General features: G+C 38.2%; 1 protein-coding gene and 1 non-coding gene across 2 annotated transcripts in view; one reads left to right on the top strand and one right to left on the bottom strand.

Moving 5' to 3' along the window:
- LOC124591106 (trichohyalin-like) overlaps nt 1-22,555 on the top strand; it is a 60,386-nt gene that overhangs the window by 17,625 nt on the left and 20,206 nt on the right. The window lies entirely within an intron of this gene.
- Nucleotides 17,729-17,803, bottom strand: Trnas-cga. The gene has a single exon. It is a non-coding gene; the product is annotated as a tRNA-Ser (tRNA).

Here is a 22,555-nt window from a genome sequence, read left to right as displayed (position 1 = left end):
GAGGCTGGCATACCGGTATTCCTCGTTAATCCCTCAGGTGGCTTCGATCAGGGGCTGGCACCGACCCAAGTCTAGGAAACAGCGTATCAGCACTCTCGGCTACCCTGGCAGATAATAACACACCAGGATAAATAATCAATGAATCTCTCAGCCCCCTTCTGTCTCCCTCACCCCCCTCCCCCAGATACACACACACACACACACACACACACACACACACACACACACACACACACACATATACACACGCCGCGCAGGATTAGCCGAGTGGTCTGAAGGCCAGCGCCTTGTGTGTATGTCCTTAGGATAATTTAGGTTAAGTAGTGTGTAAGCTTAGGGACTGATGACCTTAACAGTTAAGTCCCATGAGATTTCACACACATGTGAACATACACACACACAATCAACAAATGAAAAATATCAAAACACACATAACAAAAACAAAAGAGGACAGATAAACAAATAACAACAGTTGACATACTATAAGAGGTCCACGATTAAGGAATTTATTGCTAGCGCACTTGAGCAGGTGCAATTTCGATGGATTGCGTACGAGCTCCCTGCAATATATAAGCTATAAGAGAATCTCACACCAGAAAGCAGTTTTGGCTGCAGTATGAGCAGTGTCAGTAGGAGTAAGTAGTAGCTAGAAGTCATGTGTATGGAGCTGACTGGGCTGGTCATGGGGAGCGATAGCGGTGCCTGAGCGATGTAATATACGGTAAAAGCAGCCGCGCGCACATGTAGTTAAAACAAAATTTGTACTATTGTCATATCAAGTCCCACGTAATTGTTTCAAAAATCTTTTAATAATAATCCTTTTTGTAAAATTAACTTTTTGACAATCATTCATCTGAATTTAAAGAATCTACTAATTTCTGCAATACATGGTCATCCCAATTGTCGTAAAGAAAAATCAGTTGTTTCCTTTTATACATTAGAAATCTAGCGGCCAGCATTGCACTGCGCTGTGCCAGAAAAAAATTCTTATAGGAACAGATATATACATGTTATCCGGCGACTTCATTGAGGTAAGAATTTTCAATTTATTCAGAATGATCTTTCAGGGCCATAATGCAGCACTGCTTATGTGCAAATTTACCAGTTTAGATTCACAGTCAGTTAATTATTGAAAGGTTATATAAGACTCACATTTTTTATTAGGAGGTTAGTCACATTGCATTATTGGTAGGTTATGGAATTTTTCTGTGGAGAGGTTACACAAAAATGTGAATGTTATAACTATTTTTAATTTGTTGGAGGTTACACTTGGCGACCCTGCCAGGATCGTATTTGTTTGTGAATATCTGAGAAGTAGTCAGTTATATATCTGCTCTCATTTACCAAATGTTAAATGTAGTTTGCATCTGGCGCAATGCATTTACTAATTTGTCACTGTTTCTTTCACAGAATATCGGCAATTTATTGCTCTTTTTTGTTATTGTATTTGTTCTGTTTTGCTTTGTCTTTGATTTTGTGCCTACCTTTGAGTTGTGAAAGTGCACGAAAAACTGCTAACAGTAAATAGTGCTGCATAATGGGTGAAAAAGCCGACTTGAATAATTTGAATGATAAAACTAGCGACAATCATTGTCATAATGATAATCCTCCAATTACAGATAACCAGTGAGTGCTGACCACGAGTAATAATTTTATATCAATTGATGAACACACATATTCAATTATGTCCACACTAAATTTAACGACAATTGATGACGTGACACCTTCCGATACAATGCATGCTGCGCAGTTTGACACATCTGATTTGCAAAATTTACACAGTGAACAGATAAATGTTTCTAACGAAGGTGAACAATATACACAAAACACGTCAGATTTATTAGATTCCGACGTAGTGACCAACAGTGCACATTCAATTAGCAAACCTTTTTGTGAATCAGACAATGACCAAATGGTTACACGAAACGTGTCACATACAGATACACCATCACACAACACAGAGAAAGGAGTCGCTAATTTTGGCTTGGATCAAGTTATGGCAGTATTGCTACAACTTAATGAAAAACAAGACAAAATTATAGGCAACTTACTGAAGATCTCAAACAGTCGAATGAAAAACAAGACAACAATTATAAACAACTTAATGAAAATCTCAAACAGTTGAATGAAAAACACGACAACCTTAATGAATGGAGCAAACAAATTAGTGAACAGATTACAACTGTTCCCGTGCAATGTCATGATACTAAAGAACAATTACACGAGGAAATTAAGGCTTGTGCTAGGAACAGCAGTGAAGAAATTAAATCTGTTACACAAAAATTTAGTAATACACATGCAGCCACAACGAAATTACTTAGAGATCAAATTAGTGCAGTCGCTAAACTATGTTCTGAAAACGCAACACAGTTACGCGACGAGTTTAAATTAATGTCAGCAGAACTTTCACGCACACTGGATGCAGAAGTCGACAAGAAATGTGAATAACAAAACAGCCAAATTGACGAACGTTTTAATCACCGCTTACAAAACAGTGAAACGCGTTACCGTAAATTCATACAGGAACAGAACAAAGTAAAGGAACAAGTCATGGAAACAATTACTGCACAGAGACAGGAAGATAAGCGTAAGTTGTTTACGAAGGCAAAAACGTACGTAGACACCAACATTGCGACAGTATCAGAGGAAATCAATACTATCAAACAGTTGAACACTGAATTGCATGATGAAATCTCCGATATTAAAACAAAAACAGACACACACACATTAGGCTTTCAAACAGTGACCAACAGACTTGAACAATTGGAATTAATACAGGATCCTAATGGTATTAAAGCAGATGTGAAGAAATTGAACAAAGCCACACGTAAAATGCAAAAACAAATTAATGCTTGTGACACTAAAAATGACGATCAGGTAAAAGCACTGACTGAAAAATATGATGAATTGGCCAGTCGTATTGACGTTATCGAAAATAACAATGACACCAAATCAGACGATACGTCACTAGTTTCGTTCAATCAAACACCTGAATTTCAAAATACACAGCAGACAATCAGTGAGATAGGTTCTTCCAATAATATATTAACAGGAAATTGCCATCTTTACAGCAAGAAGTGACAGAAATGAAAAATGTTTCAGCCTTTAAAAGGTCACAGCATACGGCACGTTCTGAACATTTGTCACACTCACACAGCCAGTATAACTTAGGTAATTTACAGAGAGTAAGCGACTTAGGCTCCGAACAGACACAAATAGAATCTCATGCAATCCTGAACCTGCTCAGACATACAGAGACGATAATTTTGATTATAAGTACTTTCTATCCGTTAGGAAATTTAAGGTATTTAAAAATGACACAACACAGATTCACCATTTGGATTGGATACAACAATTTAGTTTTGGTTTTCCACCCACTTGGCCCGTAACACACAAACTTGAATTTATTTGCAGTTTTTGGAAGACGAACCGGCAACTCGTATGAGACCGATAGGGAGACAAAGCTATTCGGTAGAAGAATTTCAAAATGCTTTTCTGTCAGCGTATTGGTCGAAGACGACACAGTACGGAATCAAGGATCAATTAATTAGCTTACCGAATTAGGAGAACTCAAATTTTCCCACTGTAACGCAATTTTTTGAACACATGGTACAACAAAACCAATATTTATGTGAGCCATACAGTGAATCAACATTTACCCAATTATGTATTTCAAAATTACGAGGATAGTTAGGAGTATCACTTTTAACAGGACAGCAGAAAGAAAATATTTCGGCATTTAGAGATCTGTTACAGCTTTTGGAAGTTTAGCAGACTATTCGTTCATAAACAAAAATTTTTCACAACATAACCAAGGCCAACAAGCATACAGTAATTACGATCAGCCACGCTATTTTAATAGCAAAGGTGATAGACGCTCCAGGAATGACAACCACCAGAAGTTTAATAACAGACAAAATTTTAATTATCGATATCATCAAAATTATCAGCAACAGCAAACACATTTTGGCAACAATAGAGGTTTTTCCCCACAACAGCAAAAAAACCAGCCGGTTAGCGTACCTAACCAACAATATAATGTGCAAGGTTAACCAAGCTTTAATGTTTCGCCTCCTACACGTATAGCGTCGGCTCCGCCAAATAGTAACGCACAGCAACAAGGAAATCACTACGTACAGAAGACACATCATTTCAACTCGTATCGCAACGCGCCGTATAGTAATGACTATCATGACAGACCTAAAAGTAATGAGCACAGTTTTCAGCGTACATTTAATAACAGTCGGTCTTATCAGCAGCAGAGTCATCCACAACAACAGATTATCATGAATGAACCAGACAGTCGATATCATCCCGAACCTAATACGTCAGGATGAAATAACAGAACAGTACATATAGTCGAAATGCCACAGCATCCTCCTGCAAATAACAGTACGTCAGAAAGAATTTGACTAGATACAGTACAGGTTGCATCTTCTAGCCATGTAAGCAATACTTTTGACGCACAGAATCTTGTTCACGAAAATGTTATTATTTTTGACGACATCCGAGACACACTTTTACATGAAAAACCAGCTATTCAAAAAACCATTTCCCACCCTGTTATTGAAGCGAAGATTGGATCATCCACATTTGCAGCAGTAATCGATTCTGGATGACCTACATCAGTTATAAATGAAGAAACTTTCAACGAATGTAACAAAGAGAACACCTATCCTACGTTATCATTAGGCAAAAATAGAGTAAAAGGAGCAGTATCTGGTAAAGGAGTAGATGTAAAATTACAGACACACTTATCATTTTGTATTGCAGGTCATACGTTCCATTCAAATTTTTGGATTGTTCCCTTATTGACAACAGACATTATTTTAGGTACGAATTTTTCGGTACAACACGACGCGATTATTGACTTTCAAAATTCCTATTTAATGTTAGAGGATGAAAATGTACAACTGGCATCAGAATTTCAGCACGCTTTATCTGCAGAAAAATAAACTATTAATCGAACAGAGGTCATTTCCACATCGCGTAACACAAACTGTCATCCCACGTTGTTCACAGATACGTACGTACACAACTACAATACACCAGACGAAGCCGACTATGACATTATGCAAATGATTTCTGAGAAAGTAAAACAAAGCAGTGCAAATACAGATGACGAACGTACAGAGCTACGCAAAATTCTTTTACAGCAAGCTCCAGTTTTTGACAACATCCTTGGTACTATGTCCGGTTTTATGTATGAATTTCAAATTAAACAGCATGACACATTTAAAGCTAAACATTATCCTATTCCTTATATCCACAGAGAACAAGTTAACGTAAAGACAGCACCACAACGTCTGTAGACGACATCCTTATTGCAGAAGCTAACTGGTCTGAACACAATTTGATTTTGAAACAACTAATGCAAACTTTTCGTGCACAAGGACTCACAGTTAATCTTAGCAAACCGCACTTTGTGAGAACTTCCATAAATTTTCTTGGACATGCAATTTCAGCAGAAGGCATTGCGCCTGACCCGGAAAAACTTCAAGCTTTACGTGACATTACTGTTCCAACGACGAACAAACAGCTACGCAACTTTCTGGGATTAATTAACTTTTTCCGTAAATTTATTCATTGCTCTGCTTTAGAAACCCCTACATTATGCCAACTGACGGGTAAAACGCTATTTGGTCCCGGGATAGCCAAGCACAGTCTGAATTTGTTAATCTGAAACAAGCTTTGTTGAACGCACTACTTTTATCACACCCAGGTCCCACCAGAAATTTTTCCGTTGCCACCGACAGTTCCAACACAGCTTTAGGCGTACACGTTTTTCAGGAAATTGAAGAAGATGGTGCTACAGTAATTGCTCTGCTTTAGAAACCCCTACATTATGCCAACTGACGGGTAAAACGCTATTTGGTCCCGGGATAGCCAAGCACAGTCTGAATTTGTTAATCTGAAACAAGCTTTGTTGAACGCACTACTTTTATCACACCCAGGTCCCACCAGAAATTTTTCCGTTGCCACCGACAGTTCCAACACAGCTTTAGGCGTACACGTTTTTCAGGAAATTGAAGAAGATGGTGCTACAGTAATTAGAAACAAAACTTTTGCAAGTCGCATTCTGTCACGTGCTGAACGCAATTGTTCCGTTACAGAACTTGAAACATTATGTGTTCTATGGGCGTTTACCAGATTTAGGCATTTTCTTTATGGGAGACATACTACCGTTTACACAGATCATAGAGCTATACAGTTTTTACTTTCCGCTAAATTTACACATGACAGATTAAGCAGATGGAAAATTTATTTACAGGAATTTAATTTTACAATTGTTCACATTCCCGGTACACAAAATATTGTAGCAGACGCACTATCCGGTTCTCTCAGCAATACTCAGCAAGACATCGCAATCAACTTCTGCCAAGCAAATTTTAGCCTCATGTATATTCAACAACTTCCATTTGAAAATTTCATTTCGTCGTCATTACGAGACATAGCACAAGAGCAGAGCAAAGACAATGTATGGAAAGAAATTAAACACCTTTGGCAAGATAGGAATAACGTTACCATTAGAAACCATTATACTGTACGCAATAACATTCTGTTTCGCCGCTCTCACCCTGACAGCAACAACTGGTTATTATGTATTCCTCACGAACTTGTTAACAAATTTATTTGGTATACTCATTTAAGTTACGCACATTACGGAGCCAGAAAATGTTTTCTTATACTGAGACAGCACTGTTATTTTGCCAACATGGAGAAACGTATTCGACGAGTTTTAGCGTCAAGCAAAATCTGCCAGAAAGCTAAATCAGTTACGACTTCACATATTCCTCCGTTATATTCAATTGTACCGATTAAACAGAGACATATGGCCGCTGTAGACATTTTTGGTCCGATTCCCAGATATAATAGAGGTTTTTGCTATATCTTTGTCGCTGTTGAACTTACTTCGAAATTTGTTACCTTCACTCCGTTACGCAAAGCTGCTTCTAAATCTGTTTCGAATGCATTTTTAAAACATTTTCTATTTCATGTAGGGCTGGTATTGAAAGTAATTTCCGACAATGGACCACAATTTCGATCTGTGATATAGACACGCATGTTACGATCTAGAAACATTTCTTCGATCTATATATCCAGGTATCGCGCTTCTTCGGACCCTTCTGAACGACTAATGAAAGAAATTGGTGAACTATGTAGAATATACTGCCACAAAAGACATATTGCTTGGGATACACACATACTCTCATTCCAGGATGTAATTAACTCAATACCAAATGAATCTACTATGCTATCTCCGACTGTTATATTGAAAAATGTTGAAGCACCCAACAAAATTAAAGAATTAGTATCTTTTCCTACGTCTCGTCTACTATGTCACAATGAAATAATTGACATTGCGCTCAAAAACATCAAACGTGCCCCAGAGTGCCGGAGAAGACAGCAAAAACAGGTTTGTACACGCCGTGACTTTCATATAGGACAGAAGATATTAGTACGCACACATTATTTATCCAACTGAGGAAAGAGTAGATGCAGTAAATTTGAGCTTCTATAGCAGGTCCATATAGAATTCGTAGCATTCCTCACTCCAATGAAGTACATGTCGAAACTTTGAGAACCAGAAAAAGCAAGGGCAATCACCATATTTACAATATTAAACCCTTTGTTGACTGAACATACTTTATGATTTATCACACTGTAATGCCATTTCCTGACATTTATATGACGTCTTATGTAATTATATCTTTGTGACTACTTACTGATGATGATCGTATTTTTTCTTGGCAAGTGCCCGGCAAGGTAAGGTTAACACGTCGCTTTTCTTGTCGTTATATATCAGACTGTGCACATTTTGCATTTTTTTTGTGTATGAATCATTGTTTTCCTATCGAAAGTAGAATTTTCTCTGTATGCACTATGAAATCTTTAAGATGTAACAAATACCAGTTGACTTTGACATTTTTGCCTTATGATATCTCAATATCTTGACTATTCTACATTTTTTGCTACTACATTATGATGTTGTGTGTACATCTTTGCAATTGAAAACTGTCTTATGTTTTTGGCCTAATACATTTTCTGTCATGCTATGCTGTACGCTTAGTTATATCACTAGAAACAAGTTTTCATATAATGGCTATATCAATTAAATGCAAGATATTAATCCATATTCATCATTTTCAGAAAGCAATAATATATAAAAGTTATAAATTAAGCAAACCACAGTGGTTTACTATGAAATGGAAAATTCACCATCGGAATGAACGAAAGAAAATGCAATATCTTGTTATGAAGAGTAAATCGATCAGAATTTACAAGCATTAACAAGAATATACTATGCACACTGTATGATAGCAGTCTTGACTATTTATTTTTCTTTCAGAATACGAGGCGATTATGGCAGGCTGTCAGACAGAACTACACATGGTAATTTTAGTGATGAAATATACTAGAAGTAAGAAAATCATAATATATGTGATAATGAATGATAATGAATAGTTGTATGAGGAAAATGGCACAATGAATAATGAAGACTCTATTTTTTCGCACATGATAATAAATGATGATGAATAGTTATATGAAGAATATGGTAAAATGAATAATGAAGTTTTTCTTTGCAGATGATGATAATGATGAAGTATATATATTTTCTGTTAATTAAGAGATGCTATGTAGTTATTTAAGTATTTGTAGCAGTTCGTTTTGACAGTATGTCATATGTCGCATAGTATAATGACTAAATGTTTTGAGAAAGACTGCTAGAGTACATACATATTAAGTACACATTTCATTACCAGTTAATTCGAAGTTTACTACTTTTCAGCATTTCTTCTTTCAGCTCAATAATCCACTTTGTATTTTTTTGAGGAGAAGCTTTTCATGATATTAATATGCTACAAATAATTAATTATTAAACCTGTTCTAGTACTTGCATTTTTTAACAGCTCTGTGTATCATTCATGAATGTGATCACATATACTCTACTTGTTTCATAACCTTGCTACAGTTGACTCATGATGAATGACGTTATTAATCCAAGTTTCCAGCAATGAGTCAAAAGGAAATATTTTCATGCCCCAGCAATTGACTATCGATCCCAACTCAATGCATTGCTAGCACGAAAAAAGAATTATTACCAGTCCCAACTATTACCAACATACAACTAAATAATGCTACCAGTTTAATATATATTTCTAGTCCTAAATATAATGCCAATTTTTCTGATGTATTGATTCCATTATGTCTATGTATTATTGGACTACAGACCTTGAGTACTAGTTCCAATGTCTTACATTTTAAATATGTCTTATATCACTTGCATGACATCATATATAAACACTAGCAGCTTGATGCTACACACAATAACTCCTCTCTTGAATGATGACTTCTGAATAATGCATAATAAATGCCTTGTAAATAGCCAATGAGTGCCAATAATTACTGTAATAAGATGACTTATGAATAATGTTTTGTAATACTCCATACTTAATACATAAATGTTTTGTAACTGGCCAATGAGTGCCAATAATAACTGCAATGAAATGACTTCTTATTAATGTTTTGTTATACTTTATAAATGCTATGCCAATGATTACTGCAATGAGATGACTTGTGAATGATGTCATGTAATACTCCATACATACTACATAAATCTTTTGTAAATAGCCTATGAATGCCAATAATTACTGCAATGACGTGACTTCTTAATAATGTTTTGTTATACTCTATAAATGATTACTGTAATGAGTTGACTTATGAATGATGTTTTTTAATACTGCATAAATGCAGTGCAAATAATTATTGTAATGAGATGACTTATGAATGATGTTTTGTAATACTTCATACATACTATATAAATGTTTTGTAACAGGCCAGTGAATGCCAATGATTACTGCAATGTGATGACTTATGAATGATGTTATGTAATACACCATACATACTACATAAATGCTTTGTAACTAGCCAATGAGTGTCAACAATTTTTCAAATCGGTTGATACACTAGTGTAATTCTGAATGATGACTAGCATAAGACTTAATGTATCCTTCACCTTCTGACCTAATTACCACCCGTTACTGCGATATCCGTATGTCCTGTCCATCCTCATGATCATGGAGCACTATATTTGGTTTTTGCACTAATTCTACGTTGATGTAAGAGTATGGATTCTATAAGAATGTGGTGTTGACATCAAGCCGTCCATCACTCTGACTGAAGGAGATGTCATTATGGTCCTACTGTTTGGTGTACCTAATGTACTACCAAAATCATAACATACAATATTAATACAACATTTCAGTGTCTTGGCTACACTGATAAATACTTCAGGGAAGAGAACTTCAGATTGTCTCACTTGGTGTTGTGCTTCTGTAGAAAGATATGGACTTTTAGTGCAACTACGTGCAACCCACTGTGCTACAACCATGATGCTTTCCTTCCCATTCCTTTCCTAGTTCTTATAAAATGCTAAAGACTTTTACAGTGTATATGCACTTTACCTCATCTCTTAATGCGATCAGATGTTAAAGACTTATACAGTGCGTGTGCACTTCAAGTCATTTCTTAATATGTTCTGTACTAATTATGTATACACGTTTTCATTTCTTAATATGTTCTGTACTCATTGCATATGCACTTTATTTGGTTTCTTAATACATTCTGTACTTATATTAATTATCAAAAAATGTTATATTTATGTATATACTCTGTGACTGTAGACTTAGTAAAGTAAATAGGTTACAGAAAAATTTGTTGCTCATGGCCAGTCCAATTGACTCACCATCGCTGCAAAATTTTTACCTTCCCCAGTGGAGGGTTACGTAAGAGGTCCATGATTAAGGAATTTATTGCTAGCGCACTCGAGCAGATGTAATTTCGATGGACTGCTCACACGCTTCCTGCGATTTGTAAGCTATAAGAGAATCTCAGACCAGAGAGCAGTGTTGGCTGCAGTAAGAGCAGTGTCAGTAGGAGTAAGTAGTAGCTAGCAGTCGTGTGTATGGAGTTGGCTGGGCCGGTCGTAGTGAGCGATGGCGGTGCCTGAGCGATGTAGTATAAGGTAAAAGCAGCTGCGCGCACATGTAGTTACAACAAAATTTATACTATTGTTATATCAAGTCCCATGTAACTGTTTCAAAAATCTTTTAATAATAATTCTTTTTATAAAATTAACTTTTTGACAATCATTCATCTGAATTTAAAGAATCTACCAAATGTATGAATATCAAGAGCTCAGATGGAAACCCAGTTCTAAGCAAAGAAGGGAAAGCAGAAAGGTGGAAGGAGTATATAGAGGGCCTATACAAGGGCAATGTACTTGAGGACAATATTATGGAAATGGAAGAGGATGTAGATGAAGATGAAATGGGAGATATGATACTGCGTGAAGAGTTTGACAGAGCACTGAAAGACCTGAGTCGAAACAAGGCCCCGGAGTAGACAATATTCCATTGGAACTACTGACGGCCGTGGGAGAGCCAGTCCTGACAAAACTCTACCATCTGGTGAGCAAGATGTATGAAACAGGCGAAATACCCTCAGACTTCAAGAAGAATATAATAATTCCAATCCCAAAGAAAGCAGGTCTTGACAGATGTGAAAATTACCGAACTATCAGCTTAATAAGTCACAGCTGCAAAATACTAACACGAATTCTTTACAGACGAATGGAAAAACTGGTAGAGGCCAACCTCGGGGAAGATCAGTTTGGATTCGGTAGAAACACTGGAACACGTGAGGCAATACTGACCTTATGACTTATCTTAGAAGAAAGATTAAGGAAAGGCAAACCTACGTTTCTAGCATTTGTAGACTTAGAGAAAGCTTTTGACAATGTTGACTGGAATACTCTCTTTCAAATTCTAAAGGTGGCAGGGGTAAAATACAGGGAGCGAAAGGCTATTTACAATTTGTACAGAAACCAGATGCCAGTTATAAGAGTCGAGGGACATGAAAGGGAAGCAGTGGTTGGGAAGGGAGTAAGACAGGGTTGTAGCCTCTCCCCGATGTTGTTCAATCTGTATATTGAGCAAGCAGTAAAGGACACAAAAGAAAAATTCGGAGTAGGTATTAAAATTCATGGAGAAGAAATAAAAACTTTGAGGTTCGCCGATGACATTGTAATTCTGTCAGAGACAGCAAAGGACTTGGAAGAGCAGTTGAATGGAATGGACAGTGTCTTGAAAGGAGGATATAAGATGAACATCAATAAAAGCAAAACAAGGATAATGGAATGTAGTCTAATTAAGTTGGGTGATGCTGAGGGAATTAGATTAGGAAATGAGGCACTTAAAGTAGTAAAGGAGTTTTGCTATTTGGGGAGCAAAATAACTGATGATGGTCGAAGTAGAGAGGATATAAAATGTAGGCTGGCAATGGCAAGGAAAGTGTTTCTGAAGAAGAGAAATTTGTTAATATCCAGTATTGATTTAAGTGTCAGGAAGTCATTTCTGAAAGTGTTCGTATGGAGTGTAGCCATGTATGGAAGTGAAACATGGACGATAAATAGTTTGGACAAGAAGAGAATAGAAGCTTTCGAAATGTGGTGCTACAGAAGAATGCTGAAGATTAGATGGGTAGATCACGTAACTAATGAGGAAGTATTGAATAGGATTGGGGAGAAGAGAAGTTTGTGGCACAACTTGACCAGAAGAAGGGATCGGTTGGTAGGACATGTTCTGAGGCATCAAGGGATCACCAATTTAGTATTGGAGGGCAGCGTGGAGGGTGAAAATCGCAGAGGGAGACCAAGAGATGAATACACTAAGCAGATTCAGAAGGATGTAGGTTGCAGTAGGTACTGGGAGATGAAAAAGCTTGCACAGGATAGAGTAGCATGGAGAGCTGCATCAAACCAGTCTCAGGACTGAAGACCACAACAACAACAACAACAACCAATTTCTGCAATCCATGGTCATCCCGATTGTCGTAAAGAAAAATCAGTCGTTTCCTTTTATGCATGACAAATCTAACGGCCAGCATTGCACTGGGTTGTGCCAGAAAAATTTCTTATAGGAGCAGATATATACGCGTTATCCGGCGATTTCATTGAGGTAAGAACTTTCAATTTATTCAGAATGATCTTTCAGGGCCATGACGCAGCACTGCTTACGTGCAAATTTACCAGTTTAGATTCACAGTCAGTTAATTATTGAAAGGTTATATAAACCTCACAATTTTTATTAGGAGGTTAGTCACATTGTATTATTGGCAGGTTACGGAATTTAGCTGTGGTGAGGTTACACAAAAATGTGAATGTTATAACTATTTTTAATTTGTTGGGAGGTTACAGTACTACACATTGAAAACACACATATGTTGATGACAAAATGCAAAGTGCTAGTGGTATATGTGATGCGATAAATGTGGGTGAAAGAACGGCAGAAATCGGCCAGCTGGAGGACGGAAACTAACAAATACATCTCCAGATCCACGTGCATGAATTAACAGCGCTGGAAGTAACAGCGAGCAGTAATTTCACATTACGAAATTTGCGCTACAAAAGTTGATTCTAACCTAAAACACAAGAACAAGACGCGACATATTGTAACATAGCAACATACTGTATCTGACGCATAAAATGCGTTTATTGTATGCATAAAAGGAAACATGTGTTACACACCACTGAAGATCCTCCGAAATAAAAAGAAGCGAAACGCGTATGGCAACAAACAAACTGCCTTCAATTAGTTGCACAGATAGAACATACCTCCATGAAAGAGATGTTGATTTCGCGACCGTTGCGACGTTGCATGGAACAGATTGACTGCAAATAGTACACTGTTTCGATTTTTGTGTTGTTTTCGGGATATAATTTGATTTGTAATCAAAGTATCATCTACAGTGGCAAGTAGCCACCACAAGCCTTTTTAATGTCGCTCAAAGTGCTGCAAATACAACCCTGAGGTTGAGGGCAGCATCCACTTATTGTCCACAATCAGCGATAACGGCACTCTTGGGACCAGTAACTGTTTTATCGCTAGTGTATCACATAAAATACGAATTAGCGCTGCTGTGGACACACTCATGGCCTCTTCTACATCGCACACTTTTGTCGGATGAATGAGAGAACCATGCATTGGACTTTTCATTAATGTCTTAGATAACCACGTCTGCCAGTATCCTGTGAGACTCTCGTCAGAAACGGATGCTAGATAATTAAATTCATGCAATAAATGCTTATACGTGTATATTTCTGTGACAGCGTGACGCCTGAGACGACATTTTCTTCAGTGCAGAATCACTAATATCGTCCGAACCCATACGGGAATCAATAATTTGCCAATAGAGTGTTAATGGACAAGGGGATCTGCATTGCAGAGCGTAATAATTCGATATTTGGCTCTGTCAGGGGCCGTCTCCGGATGGTCGAAGCGGCTATGGCAAACGATCATGAGAAGCGGTGAACGTAGATTTGAATCCAGCAAGCAAAAATTTTCATCGTTCGCCATTATATTTCTGCAATGCCCTATGTGCCTGGAAGTCACTAATTTCCCATCCACCCTTGCTTTCCGATATTTCTATTTCATATCCAAAATACGTAACTGTTTCCTTGATGGAGAAAGGCCAACATAAACTGTTCGCAGTTTGAATTTTATGTCATCAACCTTTTTTACATCCAAAAGGAATAAAACTTATCATCGAACGGTGCTGCATTCGTTCCTCCTCAGCGGAAACCTCGTAGCAACTTGAGCAACTTTTGCATGAGGAGCTGTCTTGCCTGGAATGACTACCTATGGCAAGTCATTCTACTGTTGCACCCACGGCGTGTTGTTATTCCTGTGCTGAGACTCACTTATCATGAGTCCTTATTTCGGTTTACATGCTGGCGTCTAAGATGCCTGCTGTGCAATTTCACGTCCATATTTTTAGGATTAAGTATCATTCACATTGTATGTCAACGGAATGAAGGGGACATCGACATCAAATGAACGTGTGTTTACACCAGATGGAACATCATCAACGTACTGTCCCGTCATTCCTAGTACTGAACGGGGTTAAGTGAGGAGATGAGGGAATGTCCTTCTTCCGAAAAGTTGACATACTGAAGCAACATTAGGGAATAATCAGTGACAGTACAGTTTATTAATGTTGTTGATGTTGTGGTCTTCAGTCCTGAGACTGGTTTGATGCAGCTCTCCATGCTACCCTATCCTGTGCAAGCTTCTTCATCTCACAGTACCTACTGCAGCCTACATCCTTCTGAATCTGCTTAGTGTATTCATCTCTTGGTCTCCCTCTACTATTTTTACCCTCCACGCTGCCCTCCAGTACTAAATTGGTGATCCCTTGATGCCTCAGAACATGTCCTACCAACTGATCTCTTCTTCTAGTCAAGTTGTGCCACAAACTTCTCTTCTCCCCAATCCTATTCAGTACCTCCTCATTAGTTACGTGATCTACCCACCTTCTCTTCAGCATTCTTCTGTAGCACCACATTAGGAAAGCTTCTATTCTCTTCTTGTCCAAACTATTTATCGTCCACGTTTCACTTCCATACATGGCTACACTCCATACAAATGCTTTCAGAAACAACTACCTGACACTTAAATCTATACTCGATGTTAACAAATTTCTCTTCTTCAGAAACGCTTTCCTTGCCATTGCCAGTCTACATTTTATGTCCTCTCTACTTCGACCATCATTAGTTATTTTGCTCCCCAAATAGCAAAACTCCTTTACTACTTTAAGTGTCTCATTCCCTAACCTAATTCCCTCACCATCACCTGACTCAATTCGACTACATTCCATCATCCTCGTTTTGCTTTTGTTGATGTTCATCTTATACCCTCCTTTCAAGACACTGTCCATTCCGTTCAACTGCTCTTCCAAGTCCTTTGCTGTCTCAGACACAATTACAATGTCATCGGTGAACCTCAAAGCTTTTATTTCTTCTCCATGGATTTTAATACCTACTCCGAACTTTTCTTTTGTTTTCTTTACTGCTTGCTCAATATATAGATTGAATAACATCGGGGAGAGGCTACAACCCTGTCTCACTCCCTTCCCAACCACTGCTTCCCTTTCATGTCCCTTGACTCTAATAACTGCCATTTGGTTTCTGCACAAATTGTAAACAGCCTTTCTCTCCCTGTATTTTACCCCTGCCACCTTCAGAATTTGAAAGAGAGTATTCCAGTCAACATTGCCAAAAGCTTTCTCTAAGTCTACAAATGCTAGAAACGTAGGTTTGCCTTTCCTTAATCTTTCTTCTAAGATAAGTCGTAAGGTCAGTATTGCCTCACGTGTTCCAACATTTCTACGGAATCCAAACTGATCTTCCCCGAGGTCGGCTTCTACCAGTTTTTCCATTCGTCTGTAAAGAATTCGCGTTAGTATTTTGCAGCTGTGACTTATTAAACTGATAGTTCGGTAATTTTCACATCTGTCGACGCCTGCTTTCTTTGGAATTGGAATTATTATATTATTCTTGAAGTCTGAGGGTATTTCGCCTGTCTCATACATCTTGCTCACCAGATGGTAGAATTTTGTCAGGACCGGCTCCGCCAAGGCTGTCATTAGTTCTAATGGAATGTTGTCTATTCCCGGGGCCTTGTTTCGACTTAGGTCTTTCAGCGCTCAGTCAAACTCTTCACGCAGTTTCGTATCTTCCATTTCATCTTCATCTACATCCTCTTCCATTTCCATAACATTGTCCTCAAGTACATCGCTCTTGTATAGACCCTCTATATATTCCTTCCACCTTTCTGCTTTCACTTCTTTGCTTAGAACTGGGTTTCCATCTGAGCTCTTGATATTCATACAAGTGGTTCTCTTTTCTCCAAAGGTCTCTTTAATTTTCCTGTAGGCAGTATCTATCTTACCATGAGACGTTTGCATTCCGTTTTCCCTGCTTCATTTACTGCATTTTTATATTTTCTCCTTTCATCAACTAAATTCAGTATCTCTTCTGTTACCCAAGGATTTCTACTAGCCCTCGTCTTTTTACCTACTTGATCCTCTGTTGCCTTCACTATTTCATCCCTCAAAGCTCCCCATTCTTCTTCTACTGTATTTCTTTCTCCCATTTATGTCAATTGTTTCCCTATGCTCTCCCTGAAACTCTGTGCAACCTCTGGTTCTTTCAGTTTATCCAGGTCCCATCTCCTTAAATTCCCACCTTTTTGCAGTTCCTTCAGTTTTAATCTACAGTTCATAACCAACAGATTGTGGTCAGAGTCCACATCTGCCCGTGGAAGTGTCTTACAACTAAAAACCTGGTTCCTAAATCTCTCCCTTACCATTATATAATCTATCTGAAACCTTCTAGTATCTCCAGGGTACTTCCATGTATAGAACCTTCTTTCATGATTCTTGAACCAAGTGTTAGCTTGATGAAAGCAAAATTCATATAGGATGTTCATGACAAAGAAGGAATGGAAAGCTTTCCACAAGCTAAGAACGATAGAATAGGAAAACTAAGGTCACTGAAAGAAAGTTGTTTACTCGAGAAAATACATAGATAGAAACACTCTAAACAATATTTGTAAAACAGTAAATGCACCCTTTACGCTTAAAGTCTTGATTTCTTTCTGTAGTTTCGAGAACTATATGTCTCCTTCAGCAGAGCTGACGGCTTCACTGGTGAAACAGTTCAATTAAACATTTCTATTTATCTATTTACTTCCTCACTTATCACTGATAGTGTTTTTTCTTTGCGTAGATACTGTGAAACCTAATTTTTTTCAGTATTTGGTTTCTTGCGGGATATGATCCGATGACCTGTAGAAAACACATAAAATTCTCGTGCAACTTTTGCAATATGCCCGACCGAGACTCGAACTCGGGACCTTTGCCTTTCGCGGGCAAGTGCTCTACCAACTGAGCTACCGAAGCACGACTCACGGCCGGTACTCACAGCTTTACTTCTGCCAGTACCTCGTCTCCTACCTTCTAAACTTTACAGAAGCTCTCCTGCGAAGTTTGGAAGGTAGGAGACGAGGTACTGGCAGAAGTAAAGCTGTGAGTACCGCTCGTGAGTCGTGCTTCGGTAGCTCAGTTGGTAGAGCACTTGCCCGCGAGAGGCAAAGGTCCCGAGTTCGAGTCTCGGTCGGGCACACAGTTTTAATCTGCCAGGAAGTTTCATATCAGCGCACACTCCGCTGCAGAGTGAAAATCTCAAAGATTTCATTTGTTATTATTAAGCAAGAGATAGAAATCCTAAGGAAAAGGTTACATAGTTTGTTGTAAAAGGGAAGGTTATCAATAACACAAGAGGTATACAGGAGACGGGAAGGTTTCAATATGACGATCAATTTGGCTTTAGGAAAGGCAAAGGCACCAGAGAGCAAGACAGAAGAAAAATCAAGACAAGTTCACAGGATTTGACGACGTGGAAAAAGCGTTCAACAATGTCAAATGGTCCAAGATGTCCGAAATTTTGAGGAAAATAGAGGTAAGCTACAGTCAAAGATGGGTGATATGGAATATGTGCAAGAACCAAGAAGGAATAATAAGAGTGGAAGACCAAGAACAAGGTACTCAGATTATAAATGGTGTAACACAGTGATGTAGTCTTCTGTCCCTACTGTTTATTCTACAGGGTGTTTCTGTAAGAGAGTGCAAAATGTAACGGGACATAGAGAATGCTCCAATGAACAATTTGAGGTAGCGGACAAGGGGTCAGAGAAGCCAACTTAAGGGGATATGGAAGTTAAATTGTCTACTGCTTTGTTTAGCATTACTGTTTTTTAGGTTATTTAAAGTAGTGAGACAACAAGGACCTCAGCACATTTTCTTAGTGTGGGTTGCCTACATCATGGTCAAGTATGCACTAGAGGGCAAACGTATTGTTCTCTTTTGATTGACAGGTAGTCATTTTTTGCTGTTTTTTTGGCACGAATATTTTGTTTAGAGGGAAGTAATTGTGTGCATGAGTTTCTTATTTTGTGCGCGAGCTTCTTATTACACTGAAAACAATGGGAAGAATTAAGAAGTTTGGTGTCAAACAAAGTAAATGCTATGGAAATCGATTCACCAAATGGATTAACTCTGCTAATACTGAAATACAACGTGATAGAACACTTCAAACAGCTTCAACTACTCCAAGCGTTTCGAAGCTAAAACAGAAATATTTGAAAATAGGCTTGACAGTATTAATGCTGATAATACAGAGACGCTAACTATTGATTCAGGTTGTGTTATTGTTTAACTCTCTGCATATCCGAACTAATAAATAAAGATTTGCAGTGTAAGGAATAGGAGGGTAGAGGTAGTTGAGGAGAAACATGCTAGAAGAGTTGCGTATCAAAATTAGGAATGGAAGTTATAGAACCCATATACAGGGTGGTCCATTGATCATGACCGGACCAAATATCTCAAGAAATAAGCGTCAAACGAAAAAACCACAAAGAACGAAACTTGTCTAGCTTGAAGGGGGAAACCAAATGGCGCTACGGTTGGCCAACTACATGGCGCTGCCATAGGTCAAACGTATGTCAACTGCGTTTTTTTAAAAATAGGAACCCCCAATTTTATTTCATATTCGTGTAGAAGGTAAAGAAATATGAATGTTTTAGTTGGACCACTTTTTCGCTCTGTGAGAGAGTAATCACAAACATATGGCTCACAATTTTAGACGAACAGTTGGTAACAGGTAGGTAATTTAAATTAAAATACAGAACGTAGGAACATTTGAACATTTTATTTCGGTTGTTCCAATGTGATACATGTACCTTTGTGAACTTATCATTTCTGAGAACGCATGCTGTTGCAGCATGATTACCTGTAAATACCACATTAATTCAATAATTCCTCAAAATGATGTCCGTCAACCTCAACGCGTTTGGCAATACGTGTAACGACATTCCTCTCAACAGCGAGTAGTTCGCTTCCGTAATGTTAGCACATGCATTGACAATGCGCTGACGCATGTTGTCAGGCGTTGTCGGTAGATCACGACAGCAAATATCCTTGCAACTTAGCCCACAGAAATAGATCCAGGGACGTCAGATCCGGTGAACGTGCGGGCCATGGTATGGTGCTTCGACGACCAATCCACCTGTCATGAAATATGCTATTTAATACCGCTTCAATCGCACGCGAGATACGTGCTGGACATCCATCATGTTGGAAGTATATCGCCATTCTGTCATGCAGTGAAACATCTTGTAGTAACATCGGTAGAACATAACGTAGGAAATCAGCATACATTGCACCATTTAGATTGCCATCGATAAAATGGGGGCCTATCCTTCCTCCCATAATGCCGCACCATACATTAAACCGCCAAGGTCGCTGATGTTCCACTTGTCGCAACCACCGTGGATTTTCCGTTGGCCAATAGTGCATACTATGCCGGTTTACGTTACCGCTGTTGGTGAATGACGCTTCGTCGCTAAATAGAACGCGTGCAAAACATCTGTCATCGTCCCGTAATTTCTCTTGTGCCCAGTGGCAGAACTGTGCACGACGTTCAAAGTCGTCGCCATGCAATTCCTGGTGCATAGAAATATGATACGGGTGCAATCGATGTTGTAGCATTCTCAACACCGACGTTTCTGAGATTCCTGATTCTCGCGCAATTTGTCTGCTACTGATGTGCGGATTAGCCGCGACAGCAACTAAAACACCTACTTGGGCATCATCAACTGTTGCAGGTCGTGGTTGACGTTTCACATGTGGCTGAACACTTCCTGTTTCACTAAATGACGTAACTATCCGGCGAACGGTCCGGACACTTGGATGATGTCGTCCAGGATACCGAGCAGCATACATAGCATACGCCCGTTGGGCTTTTTGATGACAATAGCCATACACCAACACCATATCGACCTTTTCCGCAATTGGTAAACGGTCCGTTTTAACACGGGTAATGTATCACGAAGCAAATAGCGTCCGCACTGGTGCAATGTTACGTGATACCACGTACTCATACGTTTGTGACTGTTACAGCGCCACCTATCACAAAGCGAAAAAAGTGGTTCAACTAAAACTTTAATATTTCTTTAAGTACTACACGAATATGTAATAAAATTGGGGGTTCCTATTTAAAAAAAACGCAGTTGATATCCGTTTGAACTATGGCCGCGCCATCTAGCGGGCCAACCATAGCGCCATCTGGTTTCCCCCTTCAAGCTAGACGAGTTTTTTCGTTTGATTCTTATTTCGTGAGATATTTGGCCCGGTCACTATCAATGGACCACCCTGTATAGGGATCTTAGTGACACAAGATTATCAGAGAAATGTTTACATGGTAGGACTCAAAATAAAAATGAAAGTTTTAAAAATTACATATGGGAACAGATACCAAAAACTGTTCCAGTAGGACTAAATACTTTGAGAACAGGTGTGCTAGATGTTGTTCTATATTTCAATGATGGTGCAGTGTCAAGGCTTAATGTTACGGAACTGATGAGTGTGCTGGTGGATTAAATATGCATAGAGTTCTAATAGCCATTGACTAAGGAGGCTCTTTGAAGCAGAAAAACTAGTGACGGAAGCCATCAAAGAAGCAAGAATAAGAAGAAGTGTGAGAAAGAGGAGGGGTGAAGAACAATACAGGAAACAAGACGAATATGGAAATGGGATGCATTAGTGCTATGCAAGTTTAACAGAAAAAGAAAGTTTTAACTTTAACTTGAATTTCCCAATAGTTAAATTATTTCATGTTCTGGTACTCTTTGGCTACAAACTGTTAAAGATAGAGAGCTGAAATTTTGTATACTGTCTTAAAACATACTTAACTAAAAAGTATACTACTCTTGTGACTTAACTTTGAAATTAAAATGCTTGTTTGAAGAAAAACCCTAAATTAATTTCCAAAATTTTTGATAATCATACTTAAATATTTTGTACCACAGTTTATGACAACACAATCTTTTCAGTAGTGTGCTTAAAAAGCTAACAGTGTAAAGGACTTACAGGAAAAAATAAATCTTCTACTTTGTTTGTATTTTGAGTATTATGTACCTATGAAACACATAAATAATTAACATGGTTTATTTCTCTTGCAACACAAAAATACAATTAAAAAGATGTGAGAGCTAATGCTGTGATTCGTACATAAAAATGTTCCCAAATGATGTCTTACGAGATGGTAAGCATTATATGGCCCTACAAATCTTATTATTTGAATCAAACTGATTAGAAAACTGACAATTTTTTCGAAGTTTTACCTGTTATTCATGAATCAGTTCCCTTGAGGTAACAGCACAGGGAAGTTGTAAATATAAGTTTTTTACTATGTATCACTTAATAAATTCGGTAAGACATCCGATTTTATTACGGTGATTGTCTGTCCATGTATAGTTGGACGACTGAAATAACGTTAAAAGACATCGCTGCAATGAAAGGAAAAAAAAACACCAAGTGAAGAATAATATGCGTGGTGCCCTAGTCATCGCCTACGCCTGCCAGGCGGCATGTCACTGATGTCAGATTGATAGGCTAATTAATGAAATTTATCCTGAGAGTCATTTTGCATGGCGAGCAATTTTTCTTTTTCAGTAGTCAGATTACACTCACCAGGTTTTCAAATGGGAATCCCTGGAAGGAAGATAACGTTATTTTCGAGGAACATTACTAAGAACTGACATTTGAAGCTGACCACAGAAGGATGCTACCGTCGACAACATACATTGCGCATATC

The sequence above is a fragment of the Schistocerca americana genome, chromosome 1 (assembly GCF_021461395.2).
Source record: "Schistocerca americana isolate TAMUIC-IGC-003095 chromosome 1, iqSchAmer2.1, whole genome shotgun sequence".
In the NCBI taxonomy this organism is placed as follows: Eukaryota; Metazoa; Arthropoda; class Insecta; order Orthoptera; family Acrididae; genus Schistocerca; species Schistocerca americana.
Note: the sequence above shows the minus strand (reverse complement) of the source record. Positions and strands in the feature narration are given on the sequence as shown.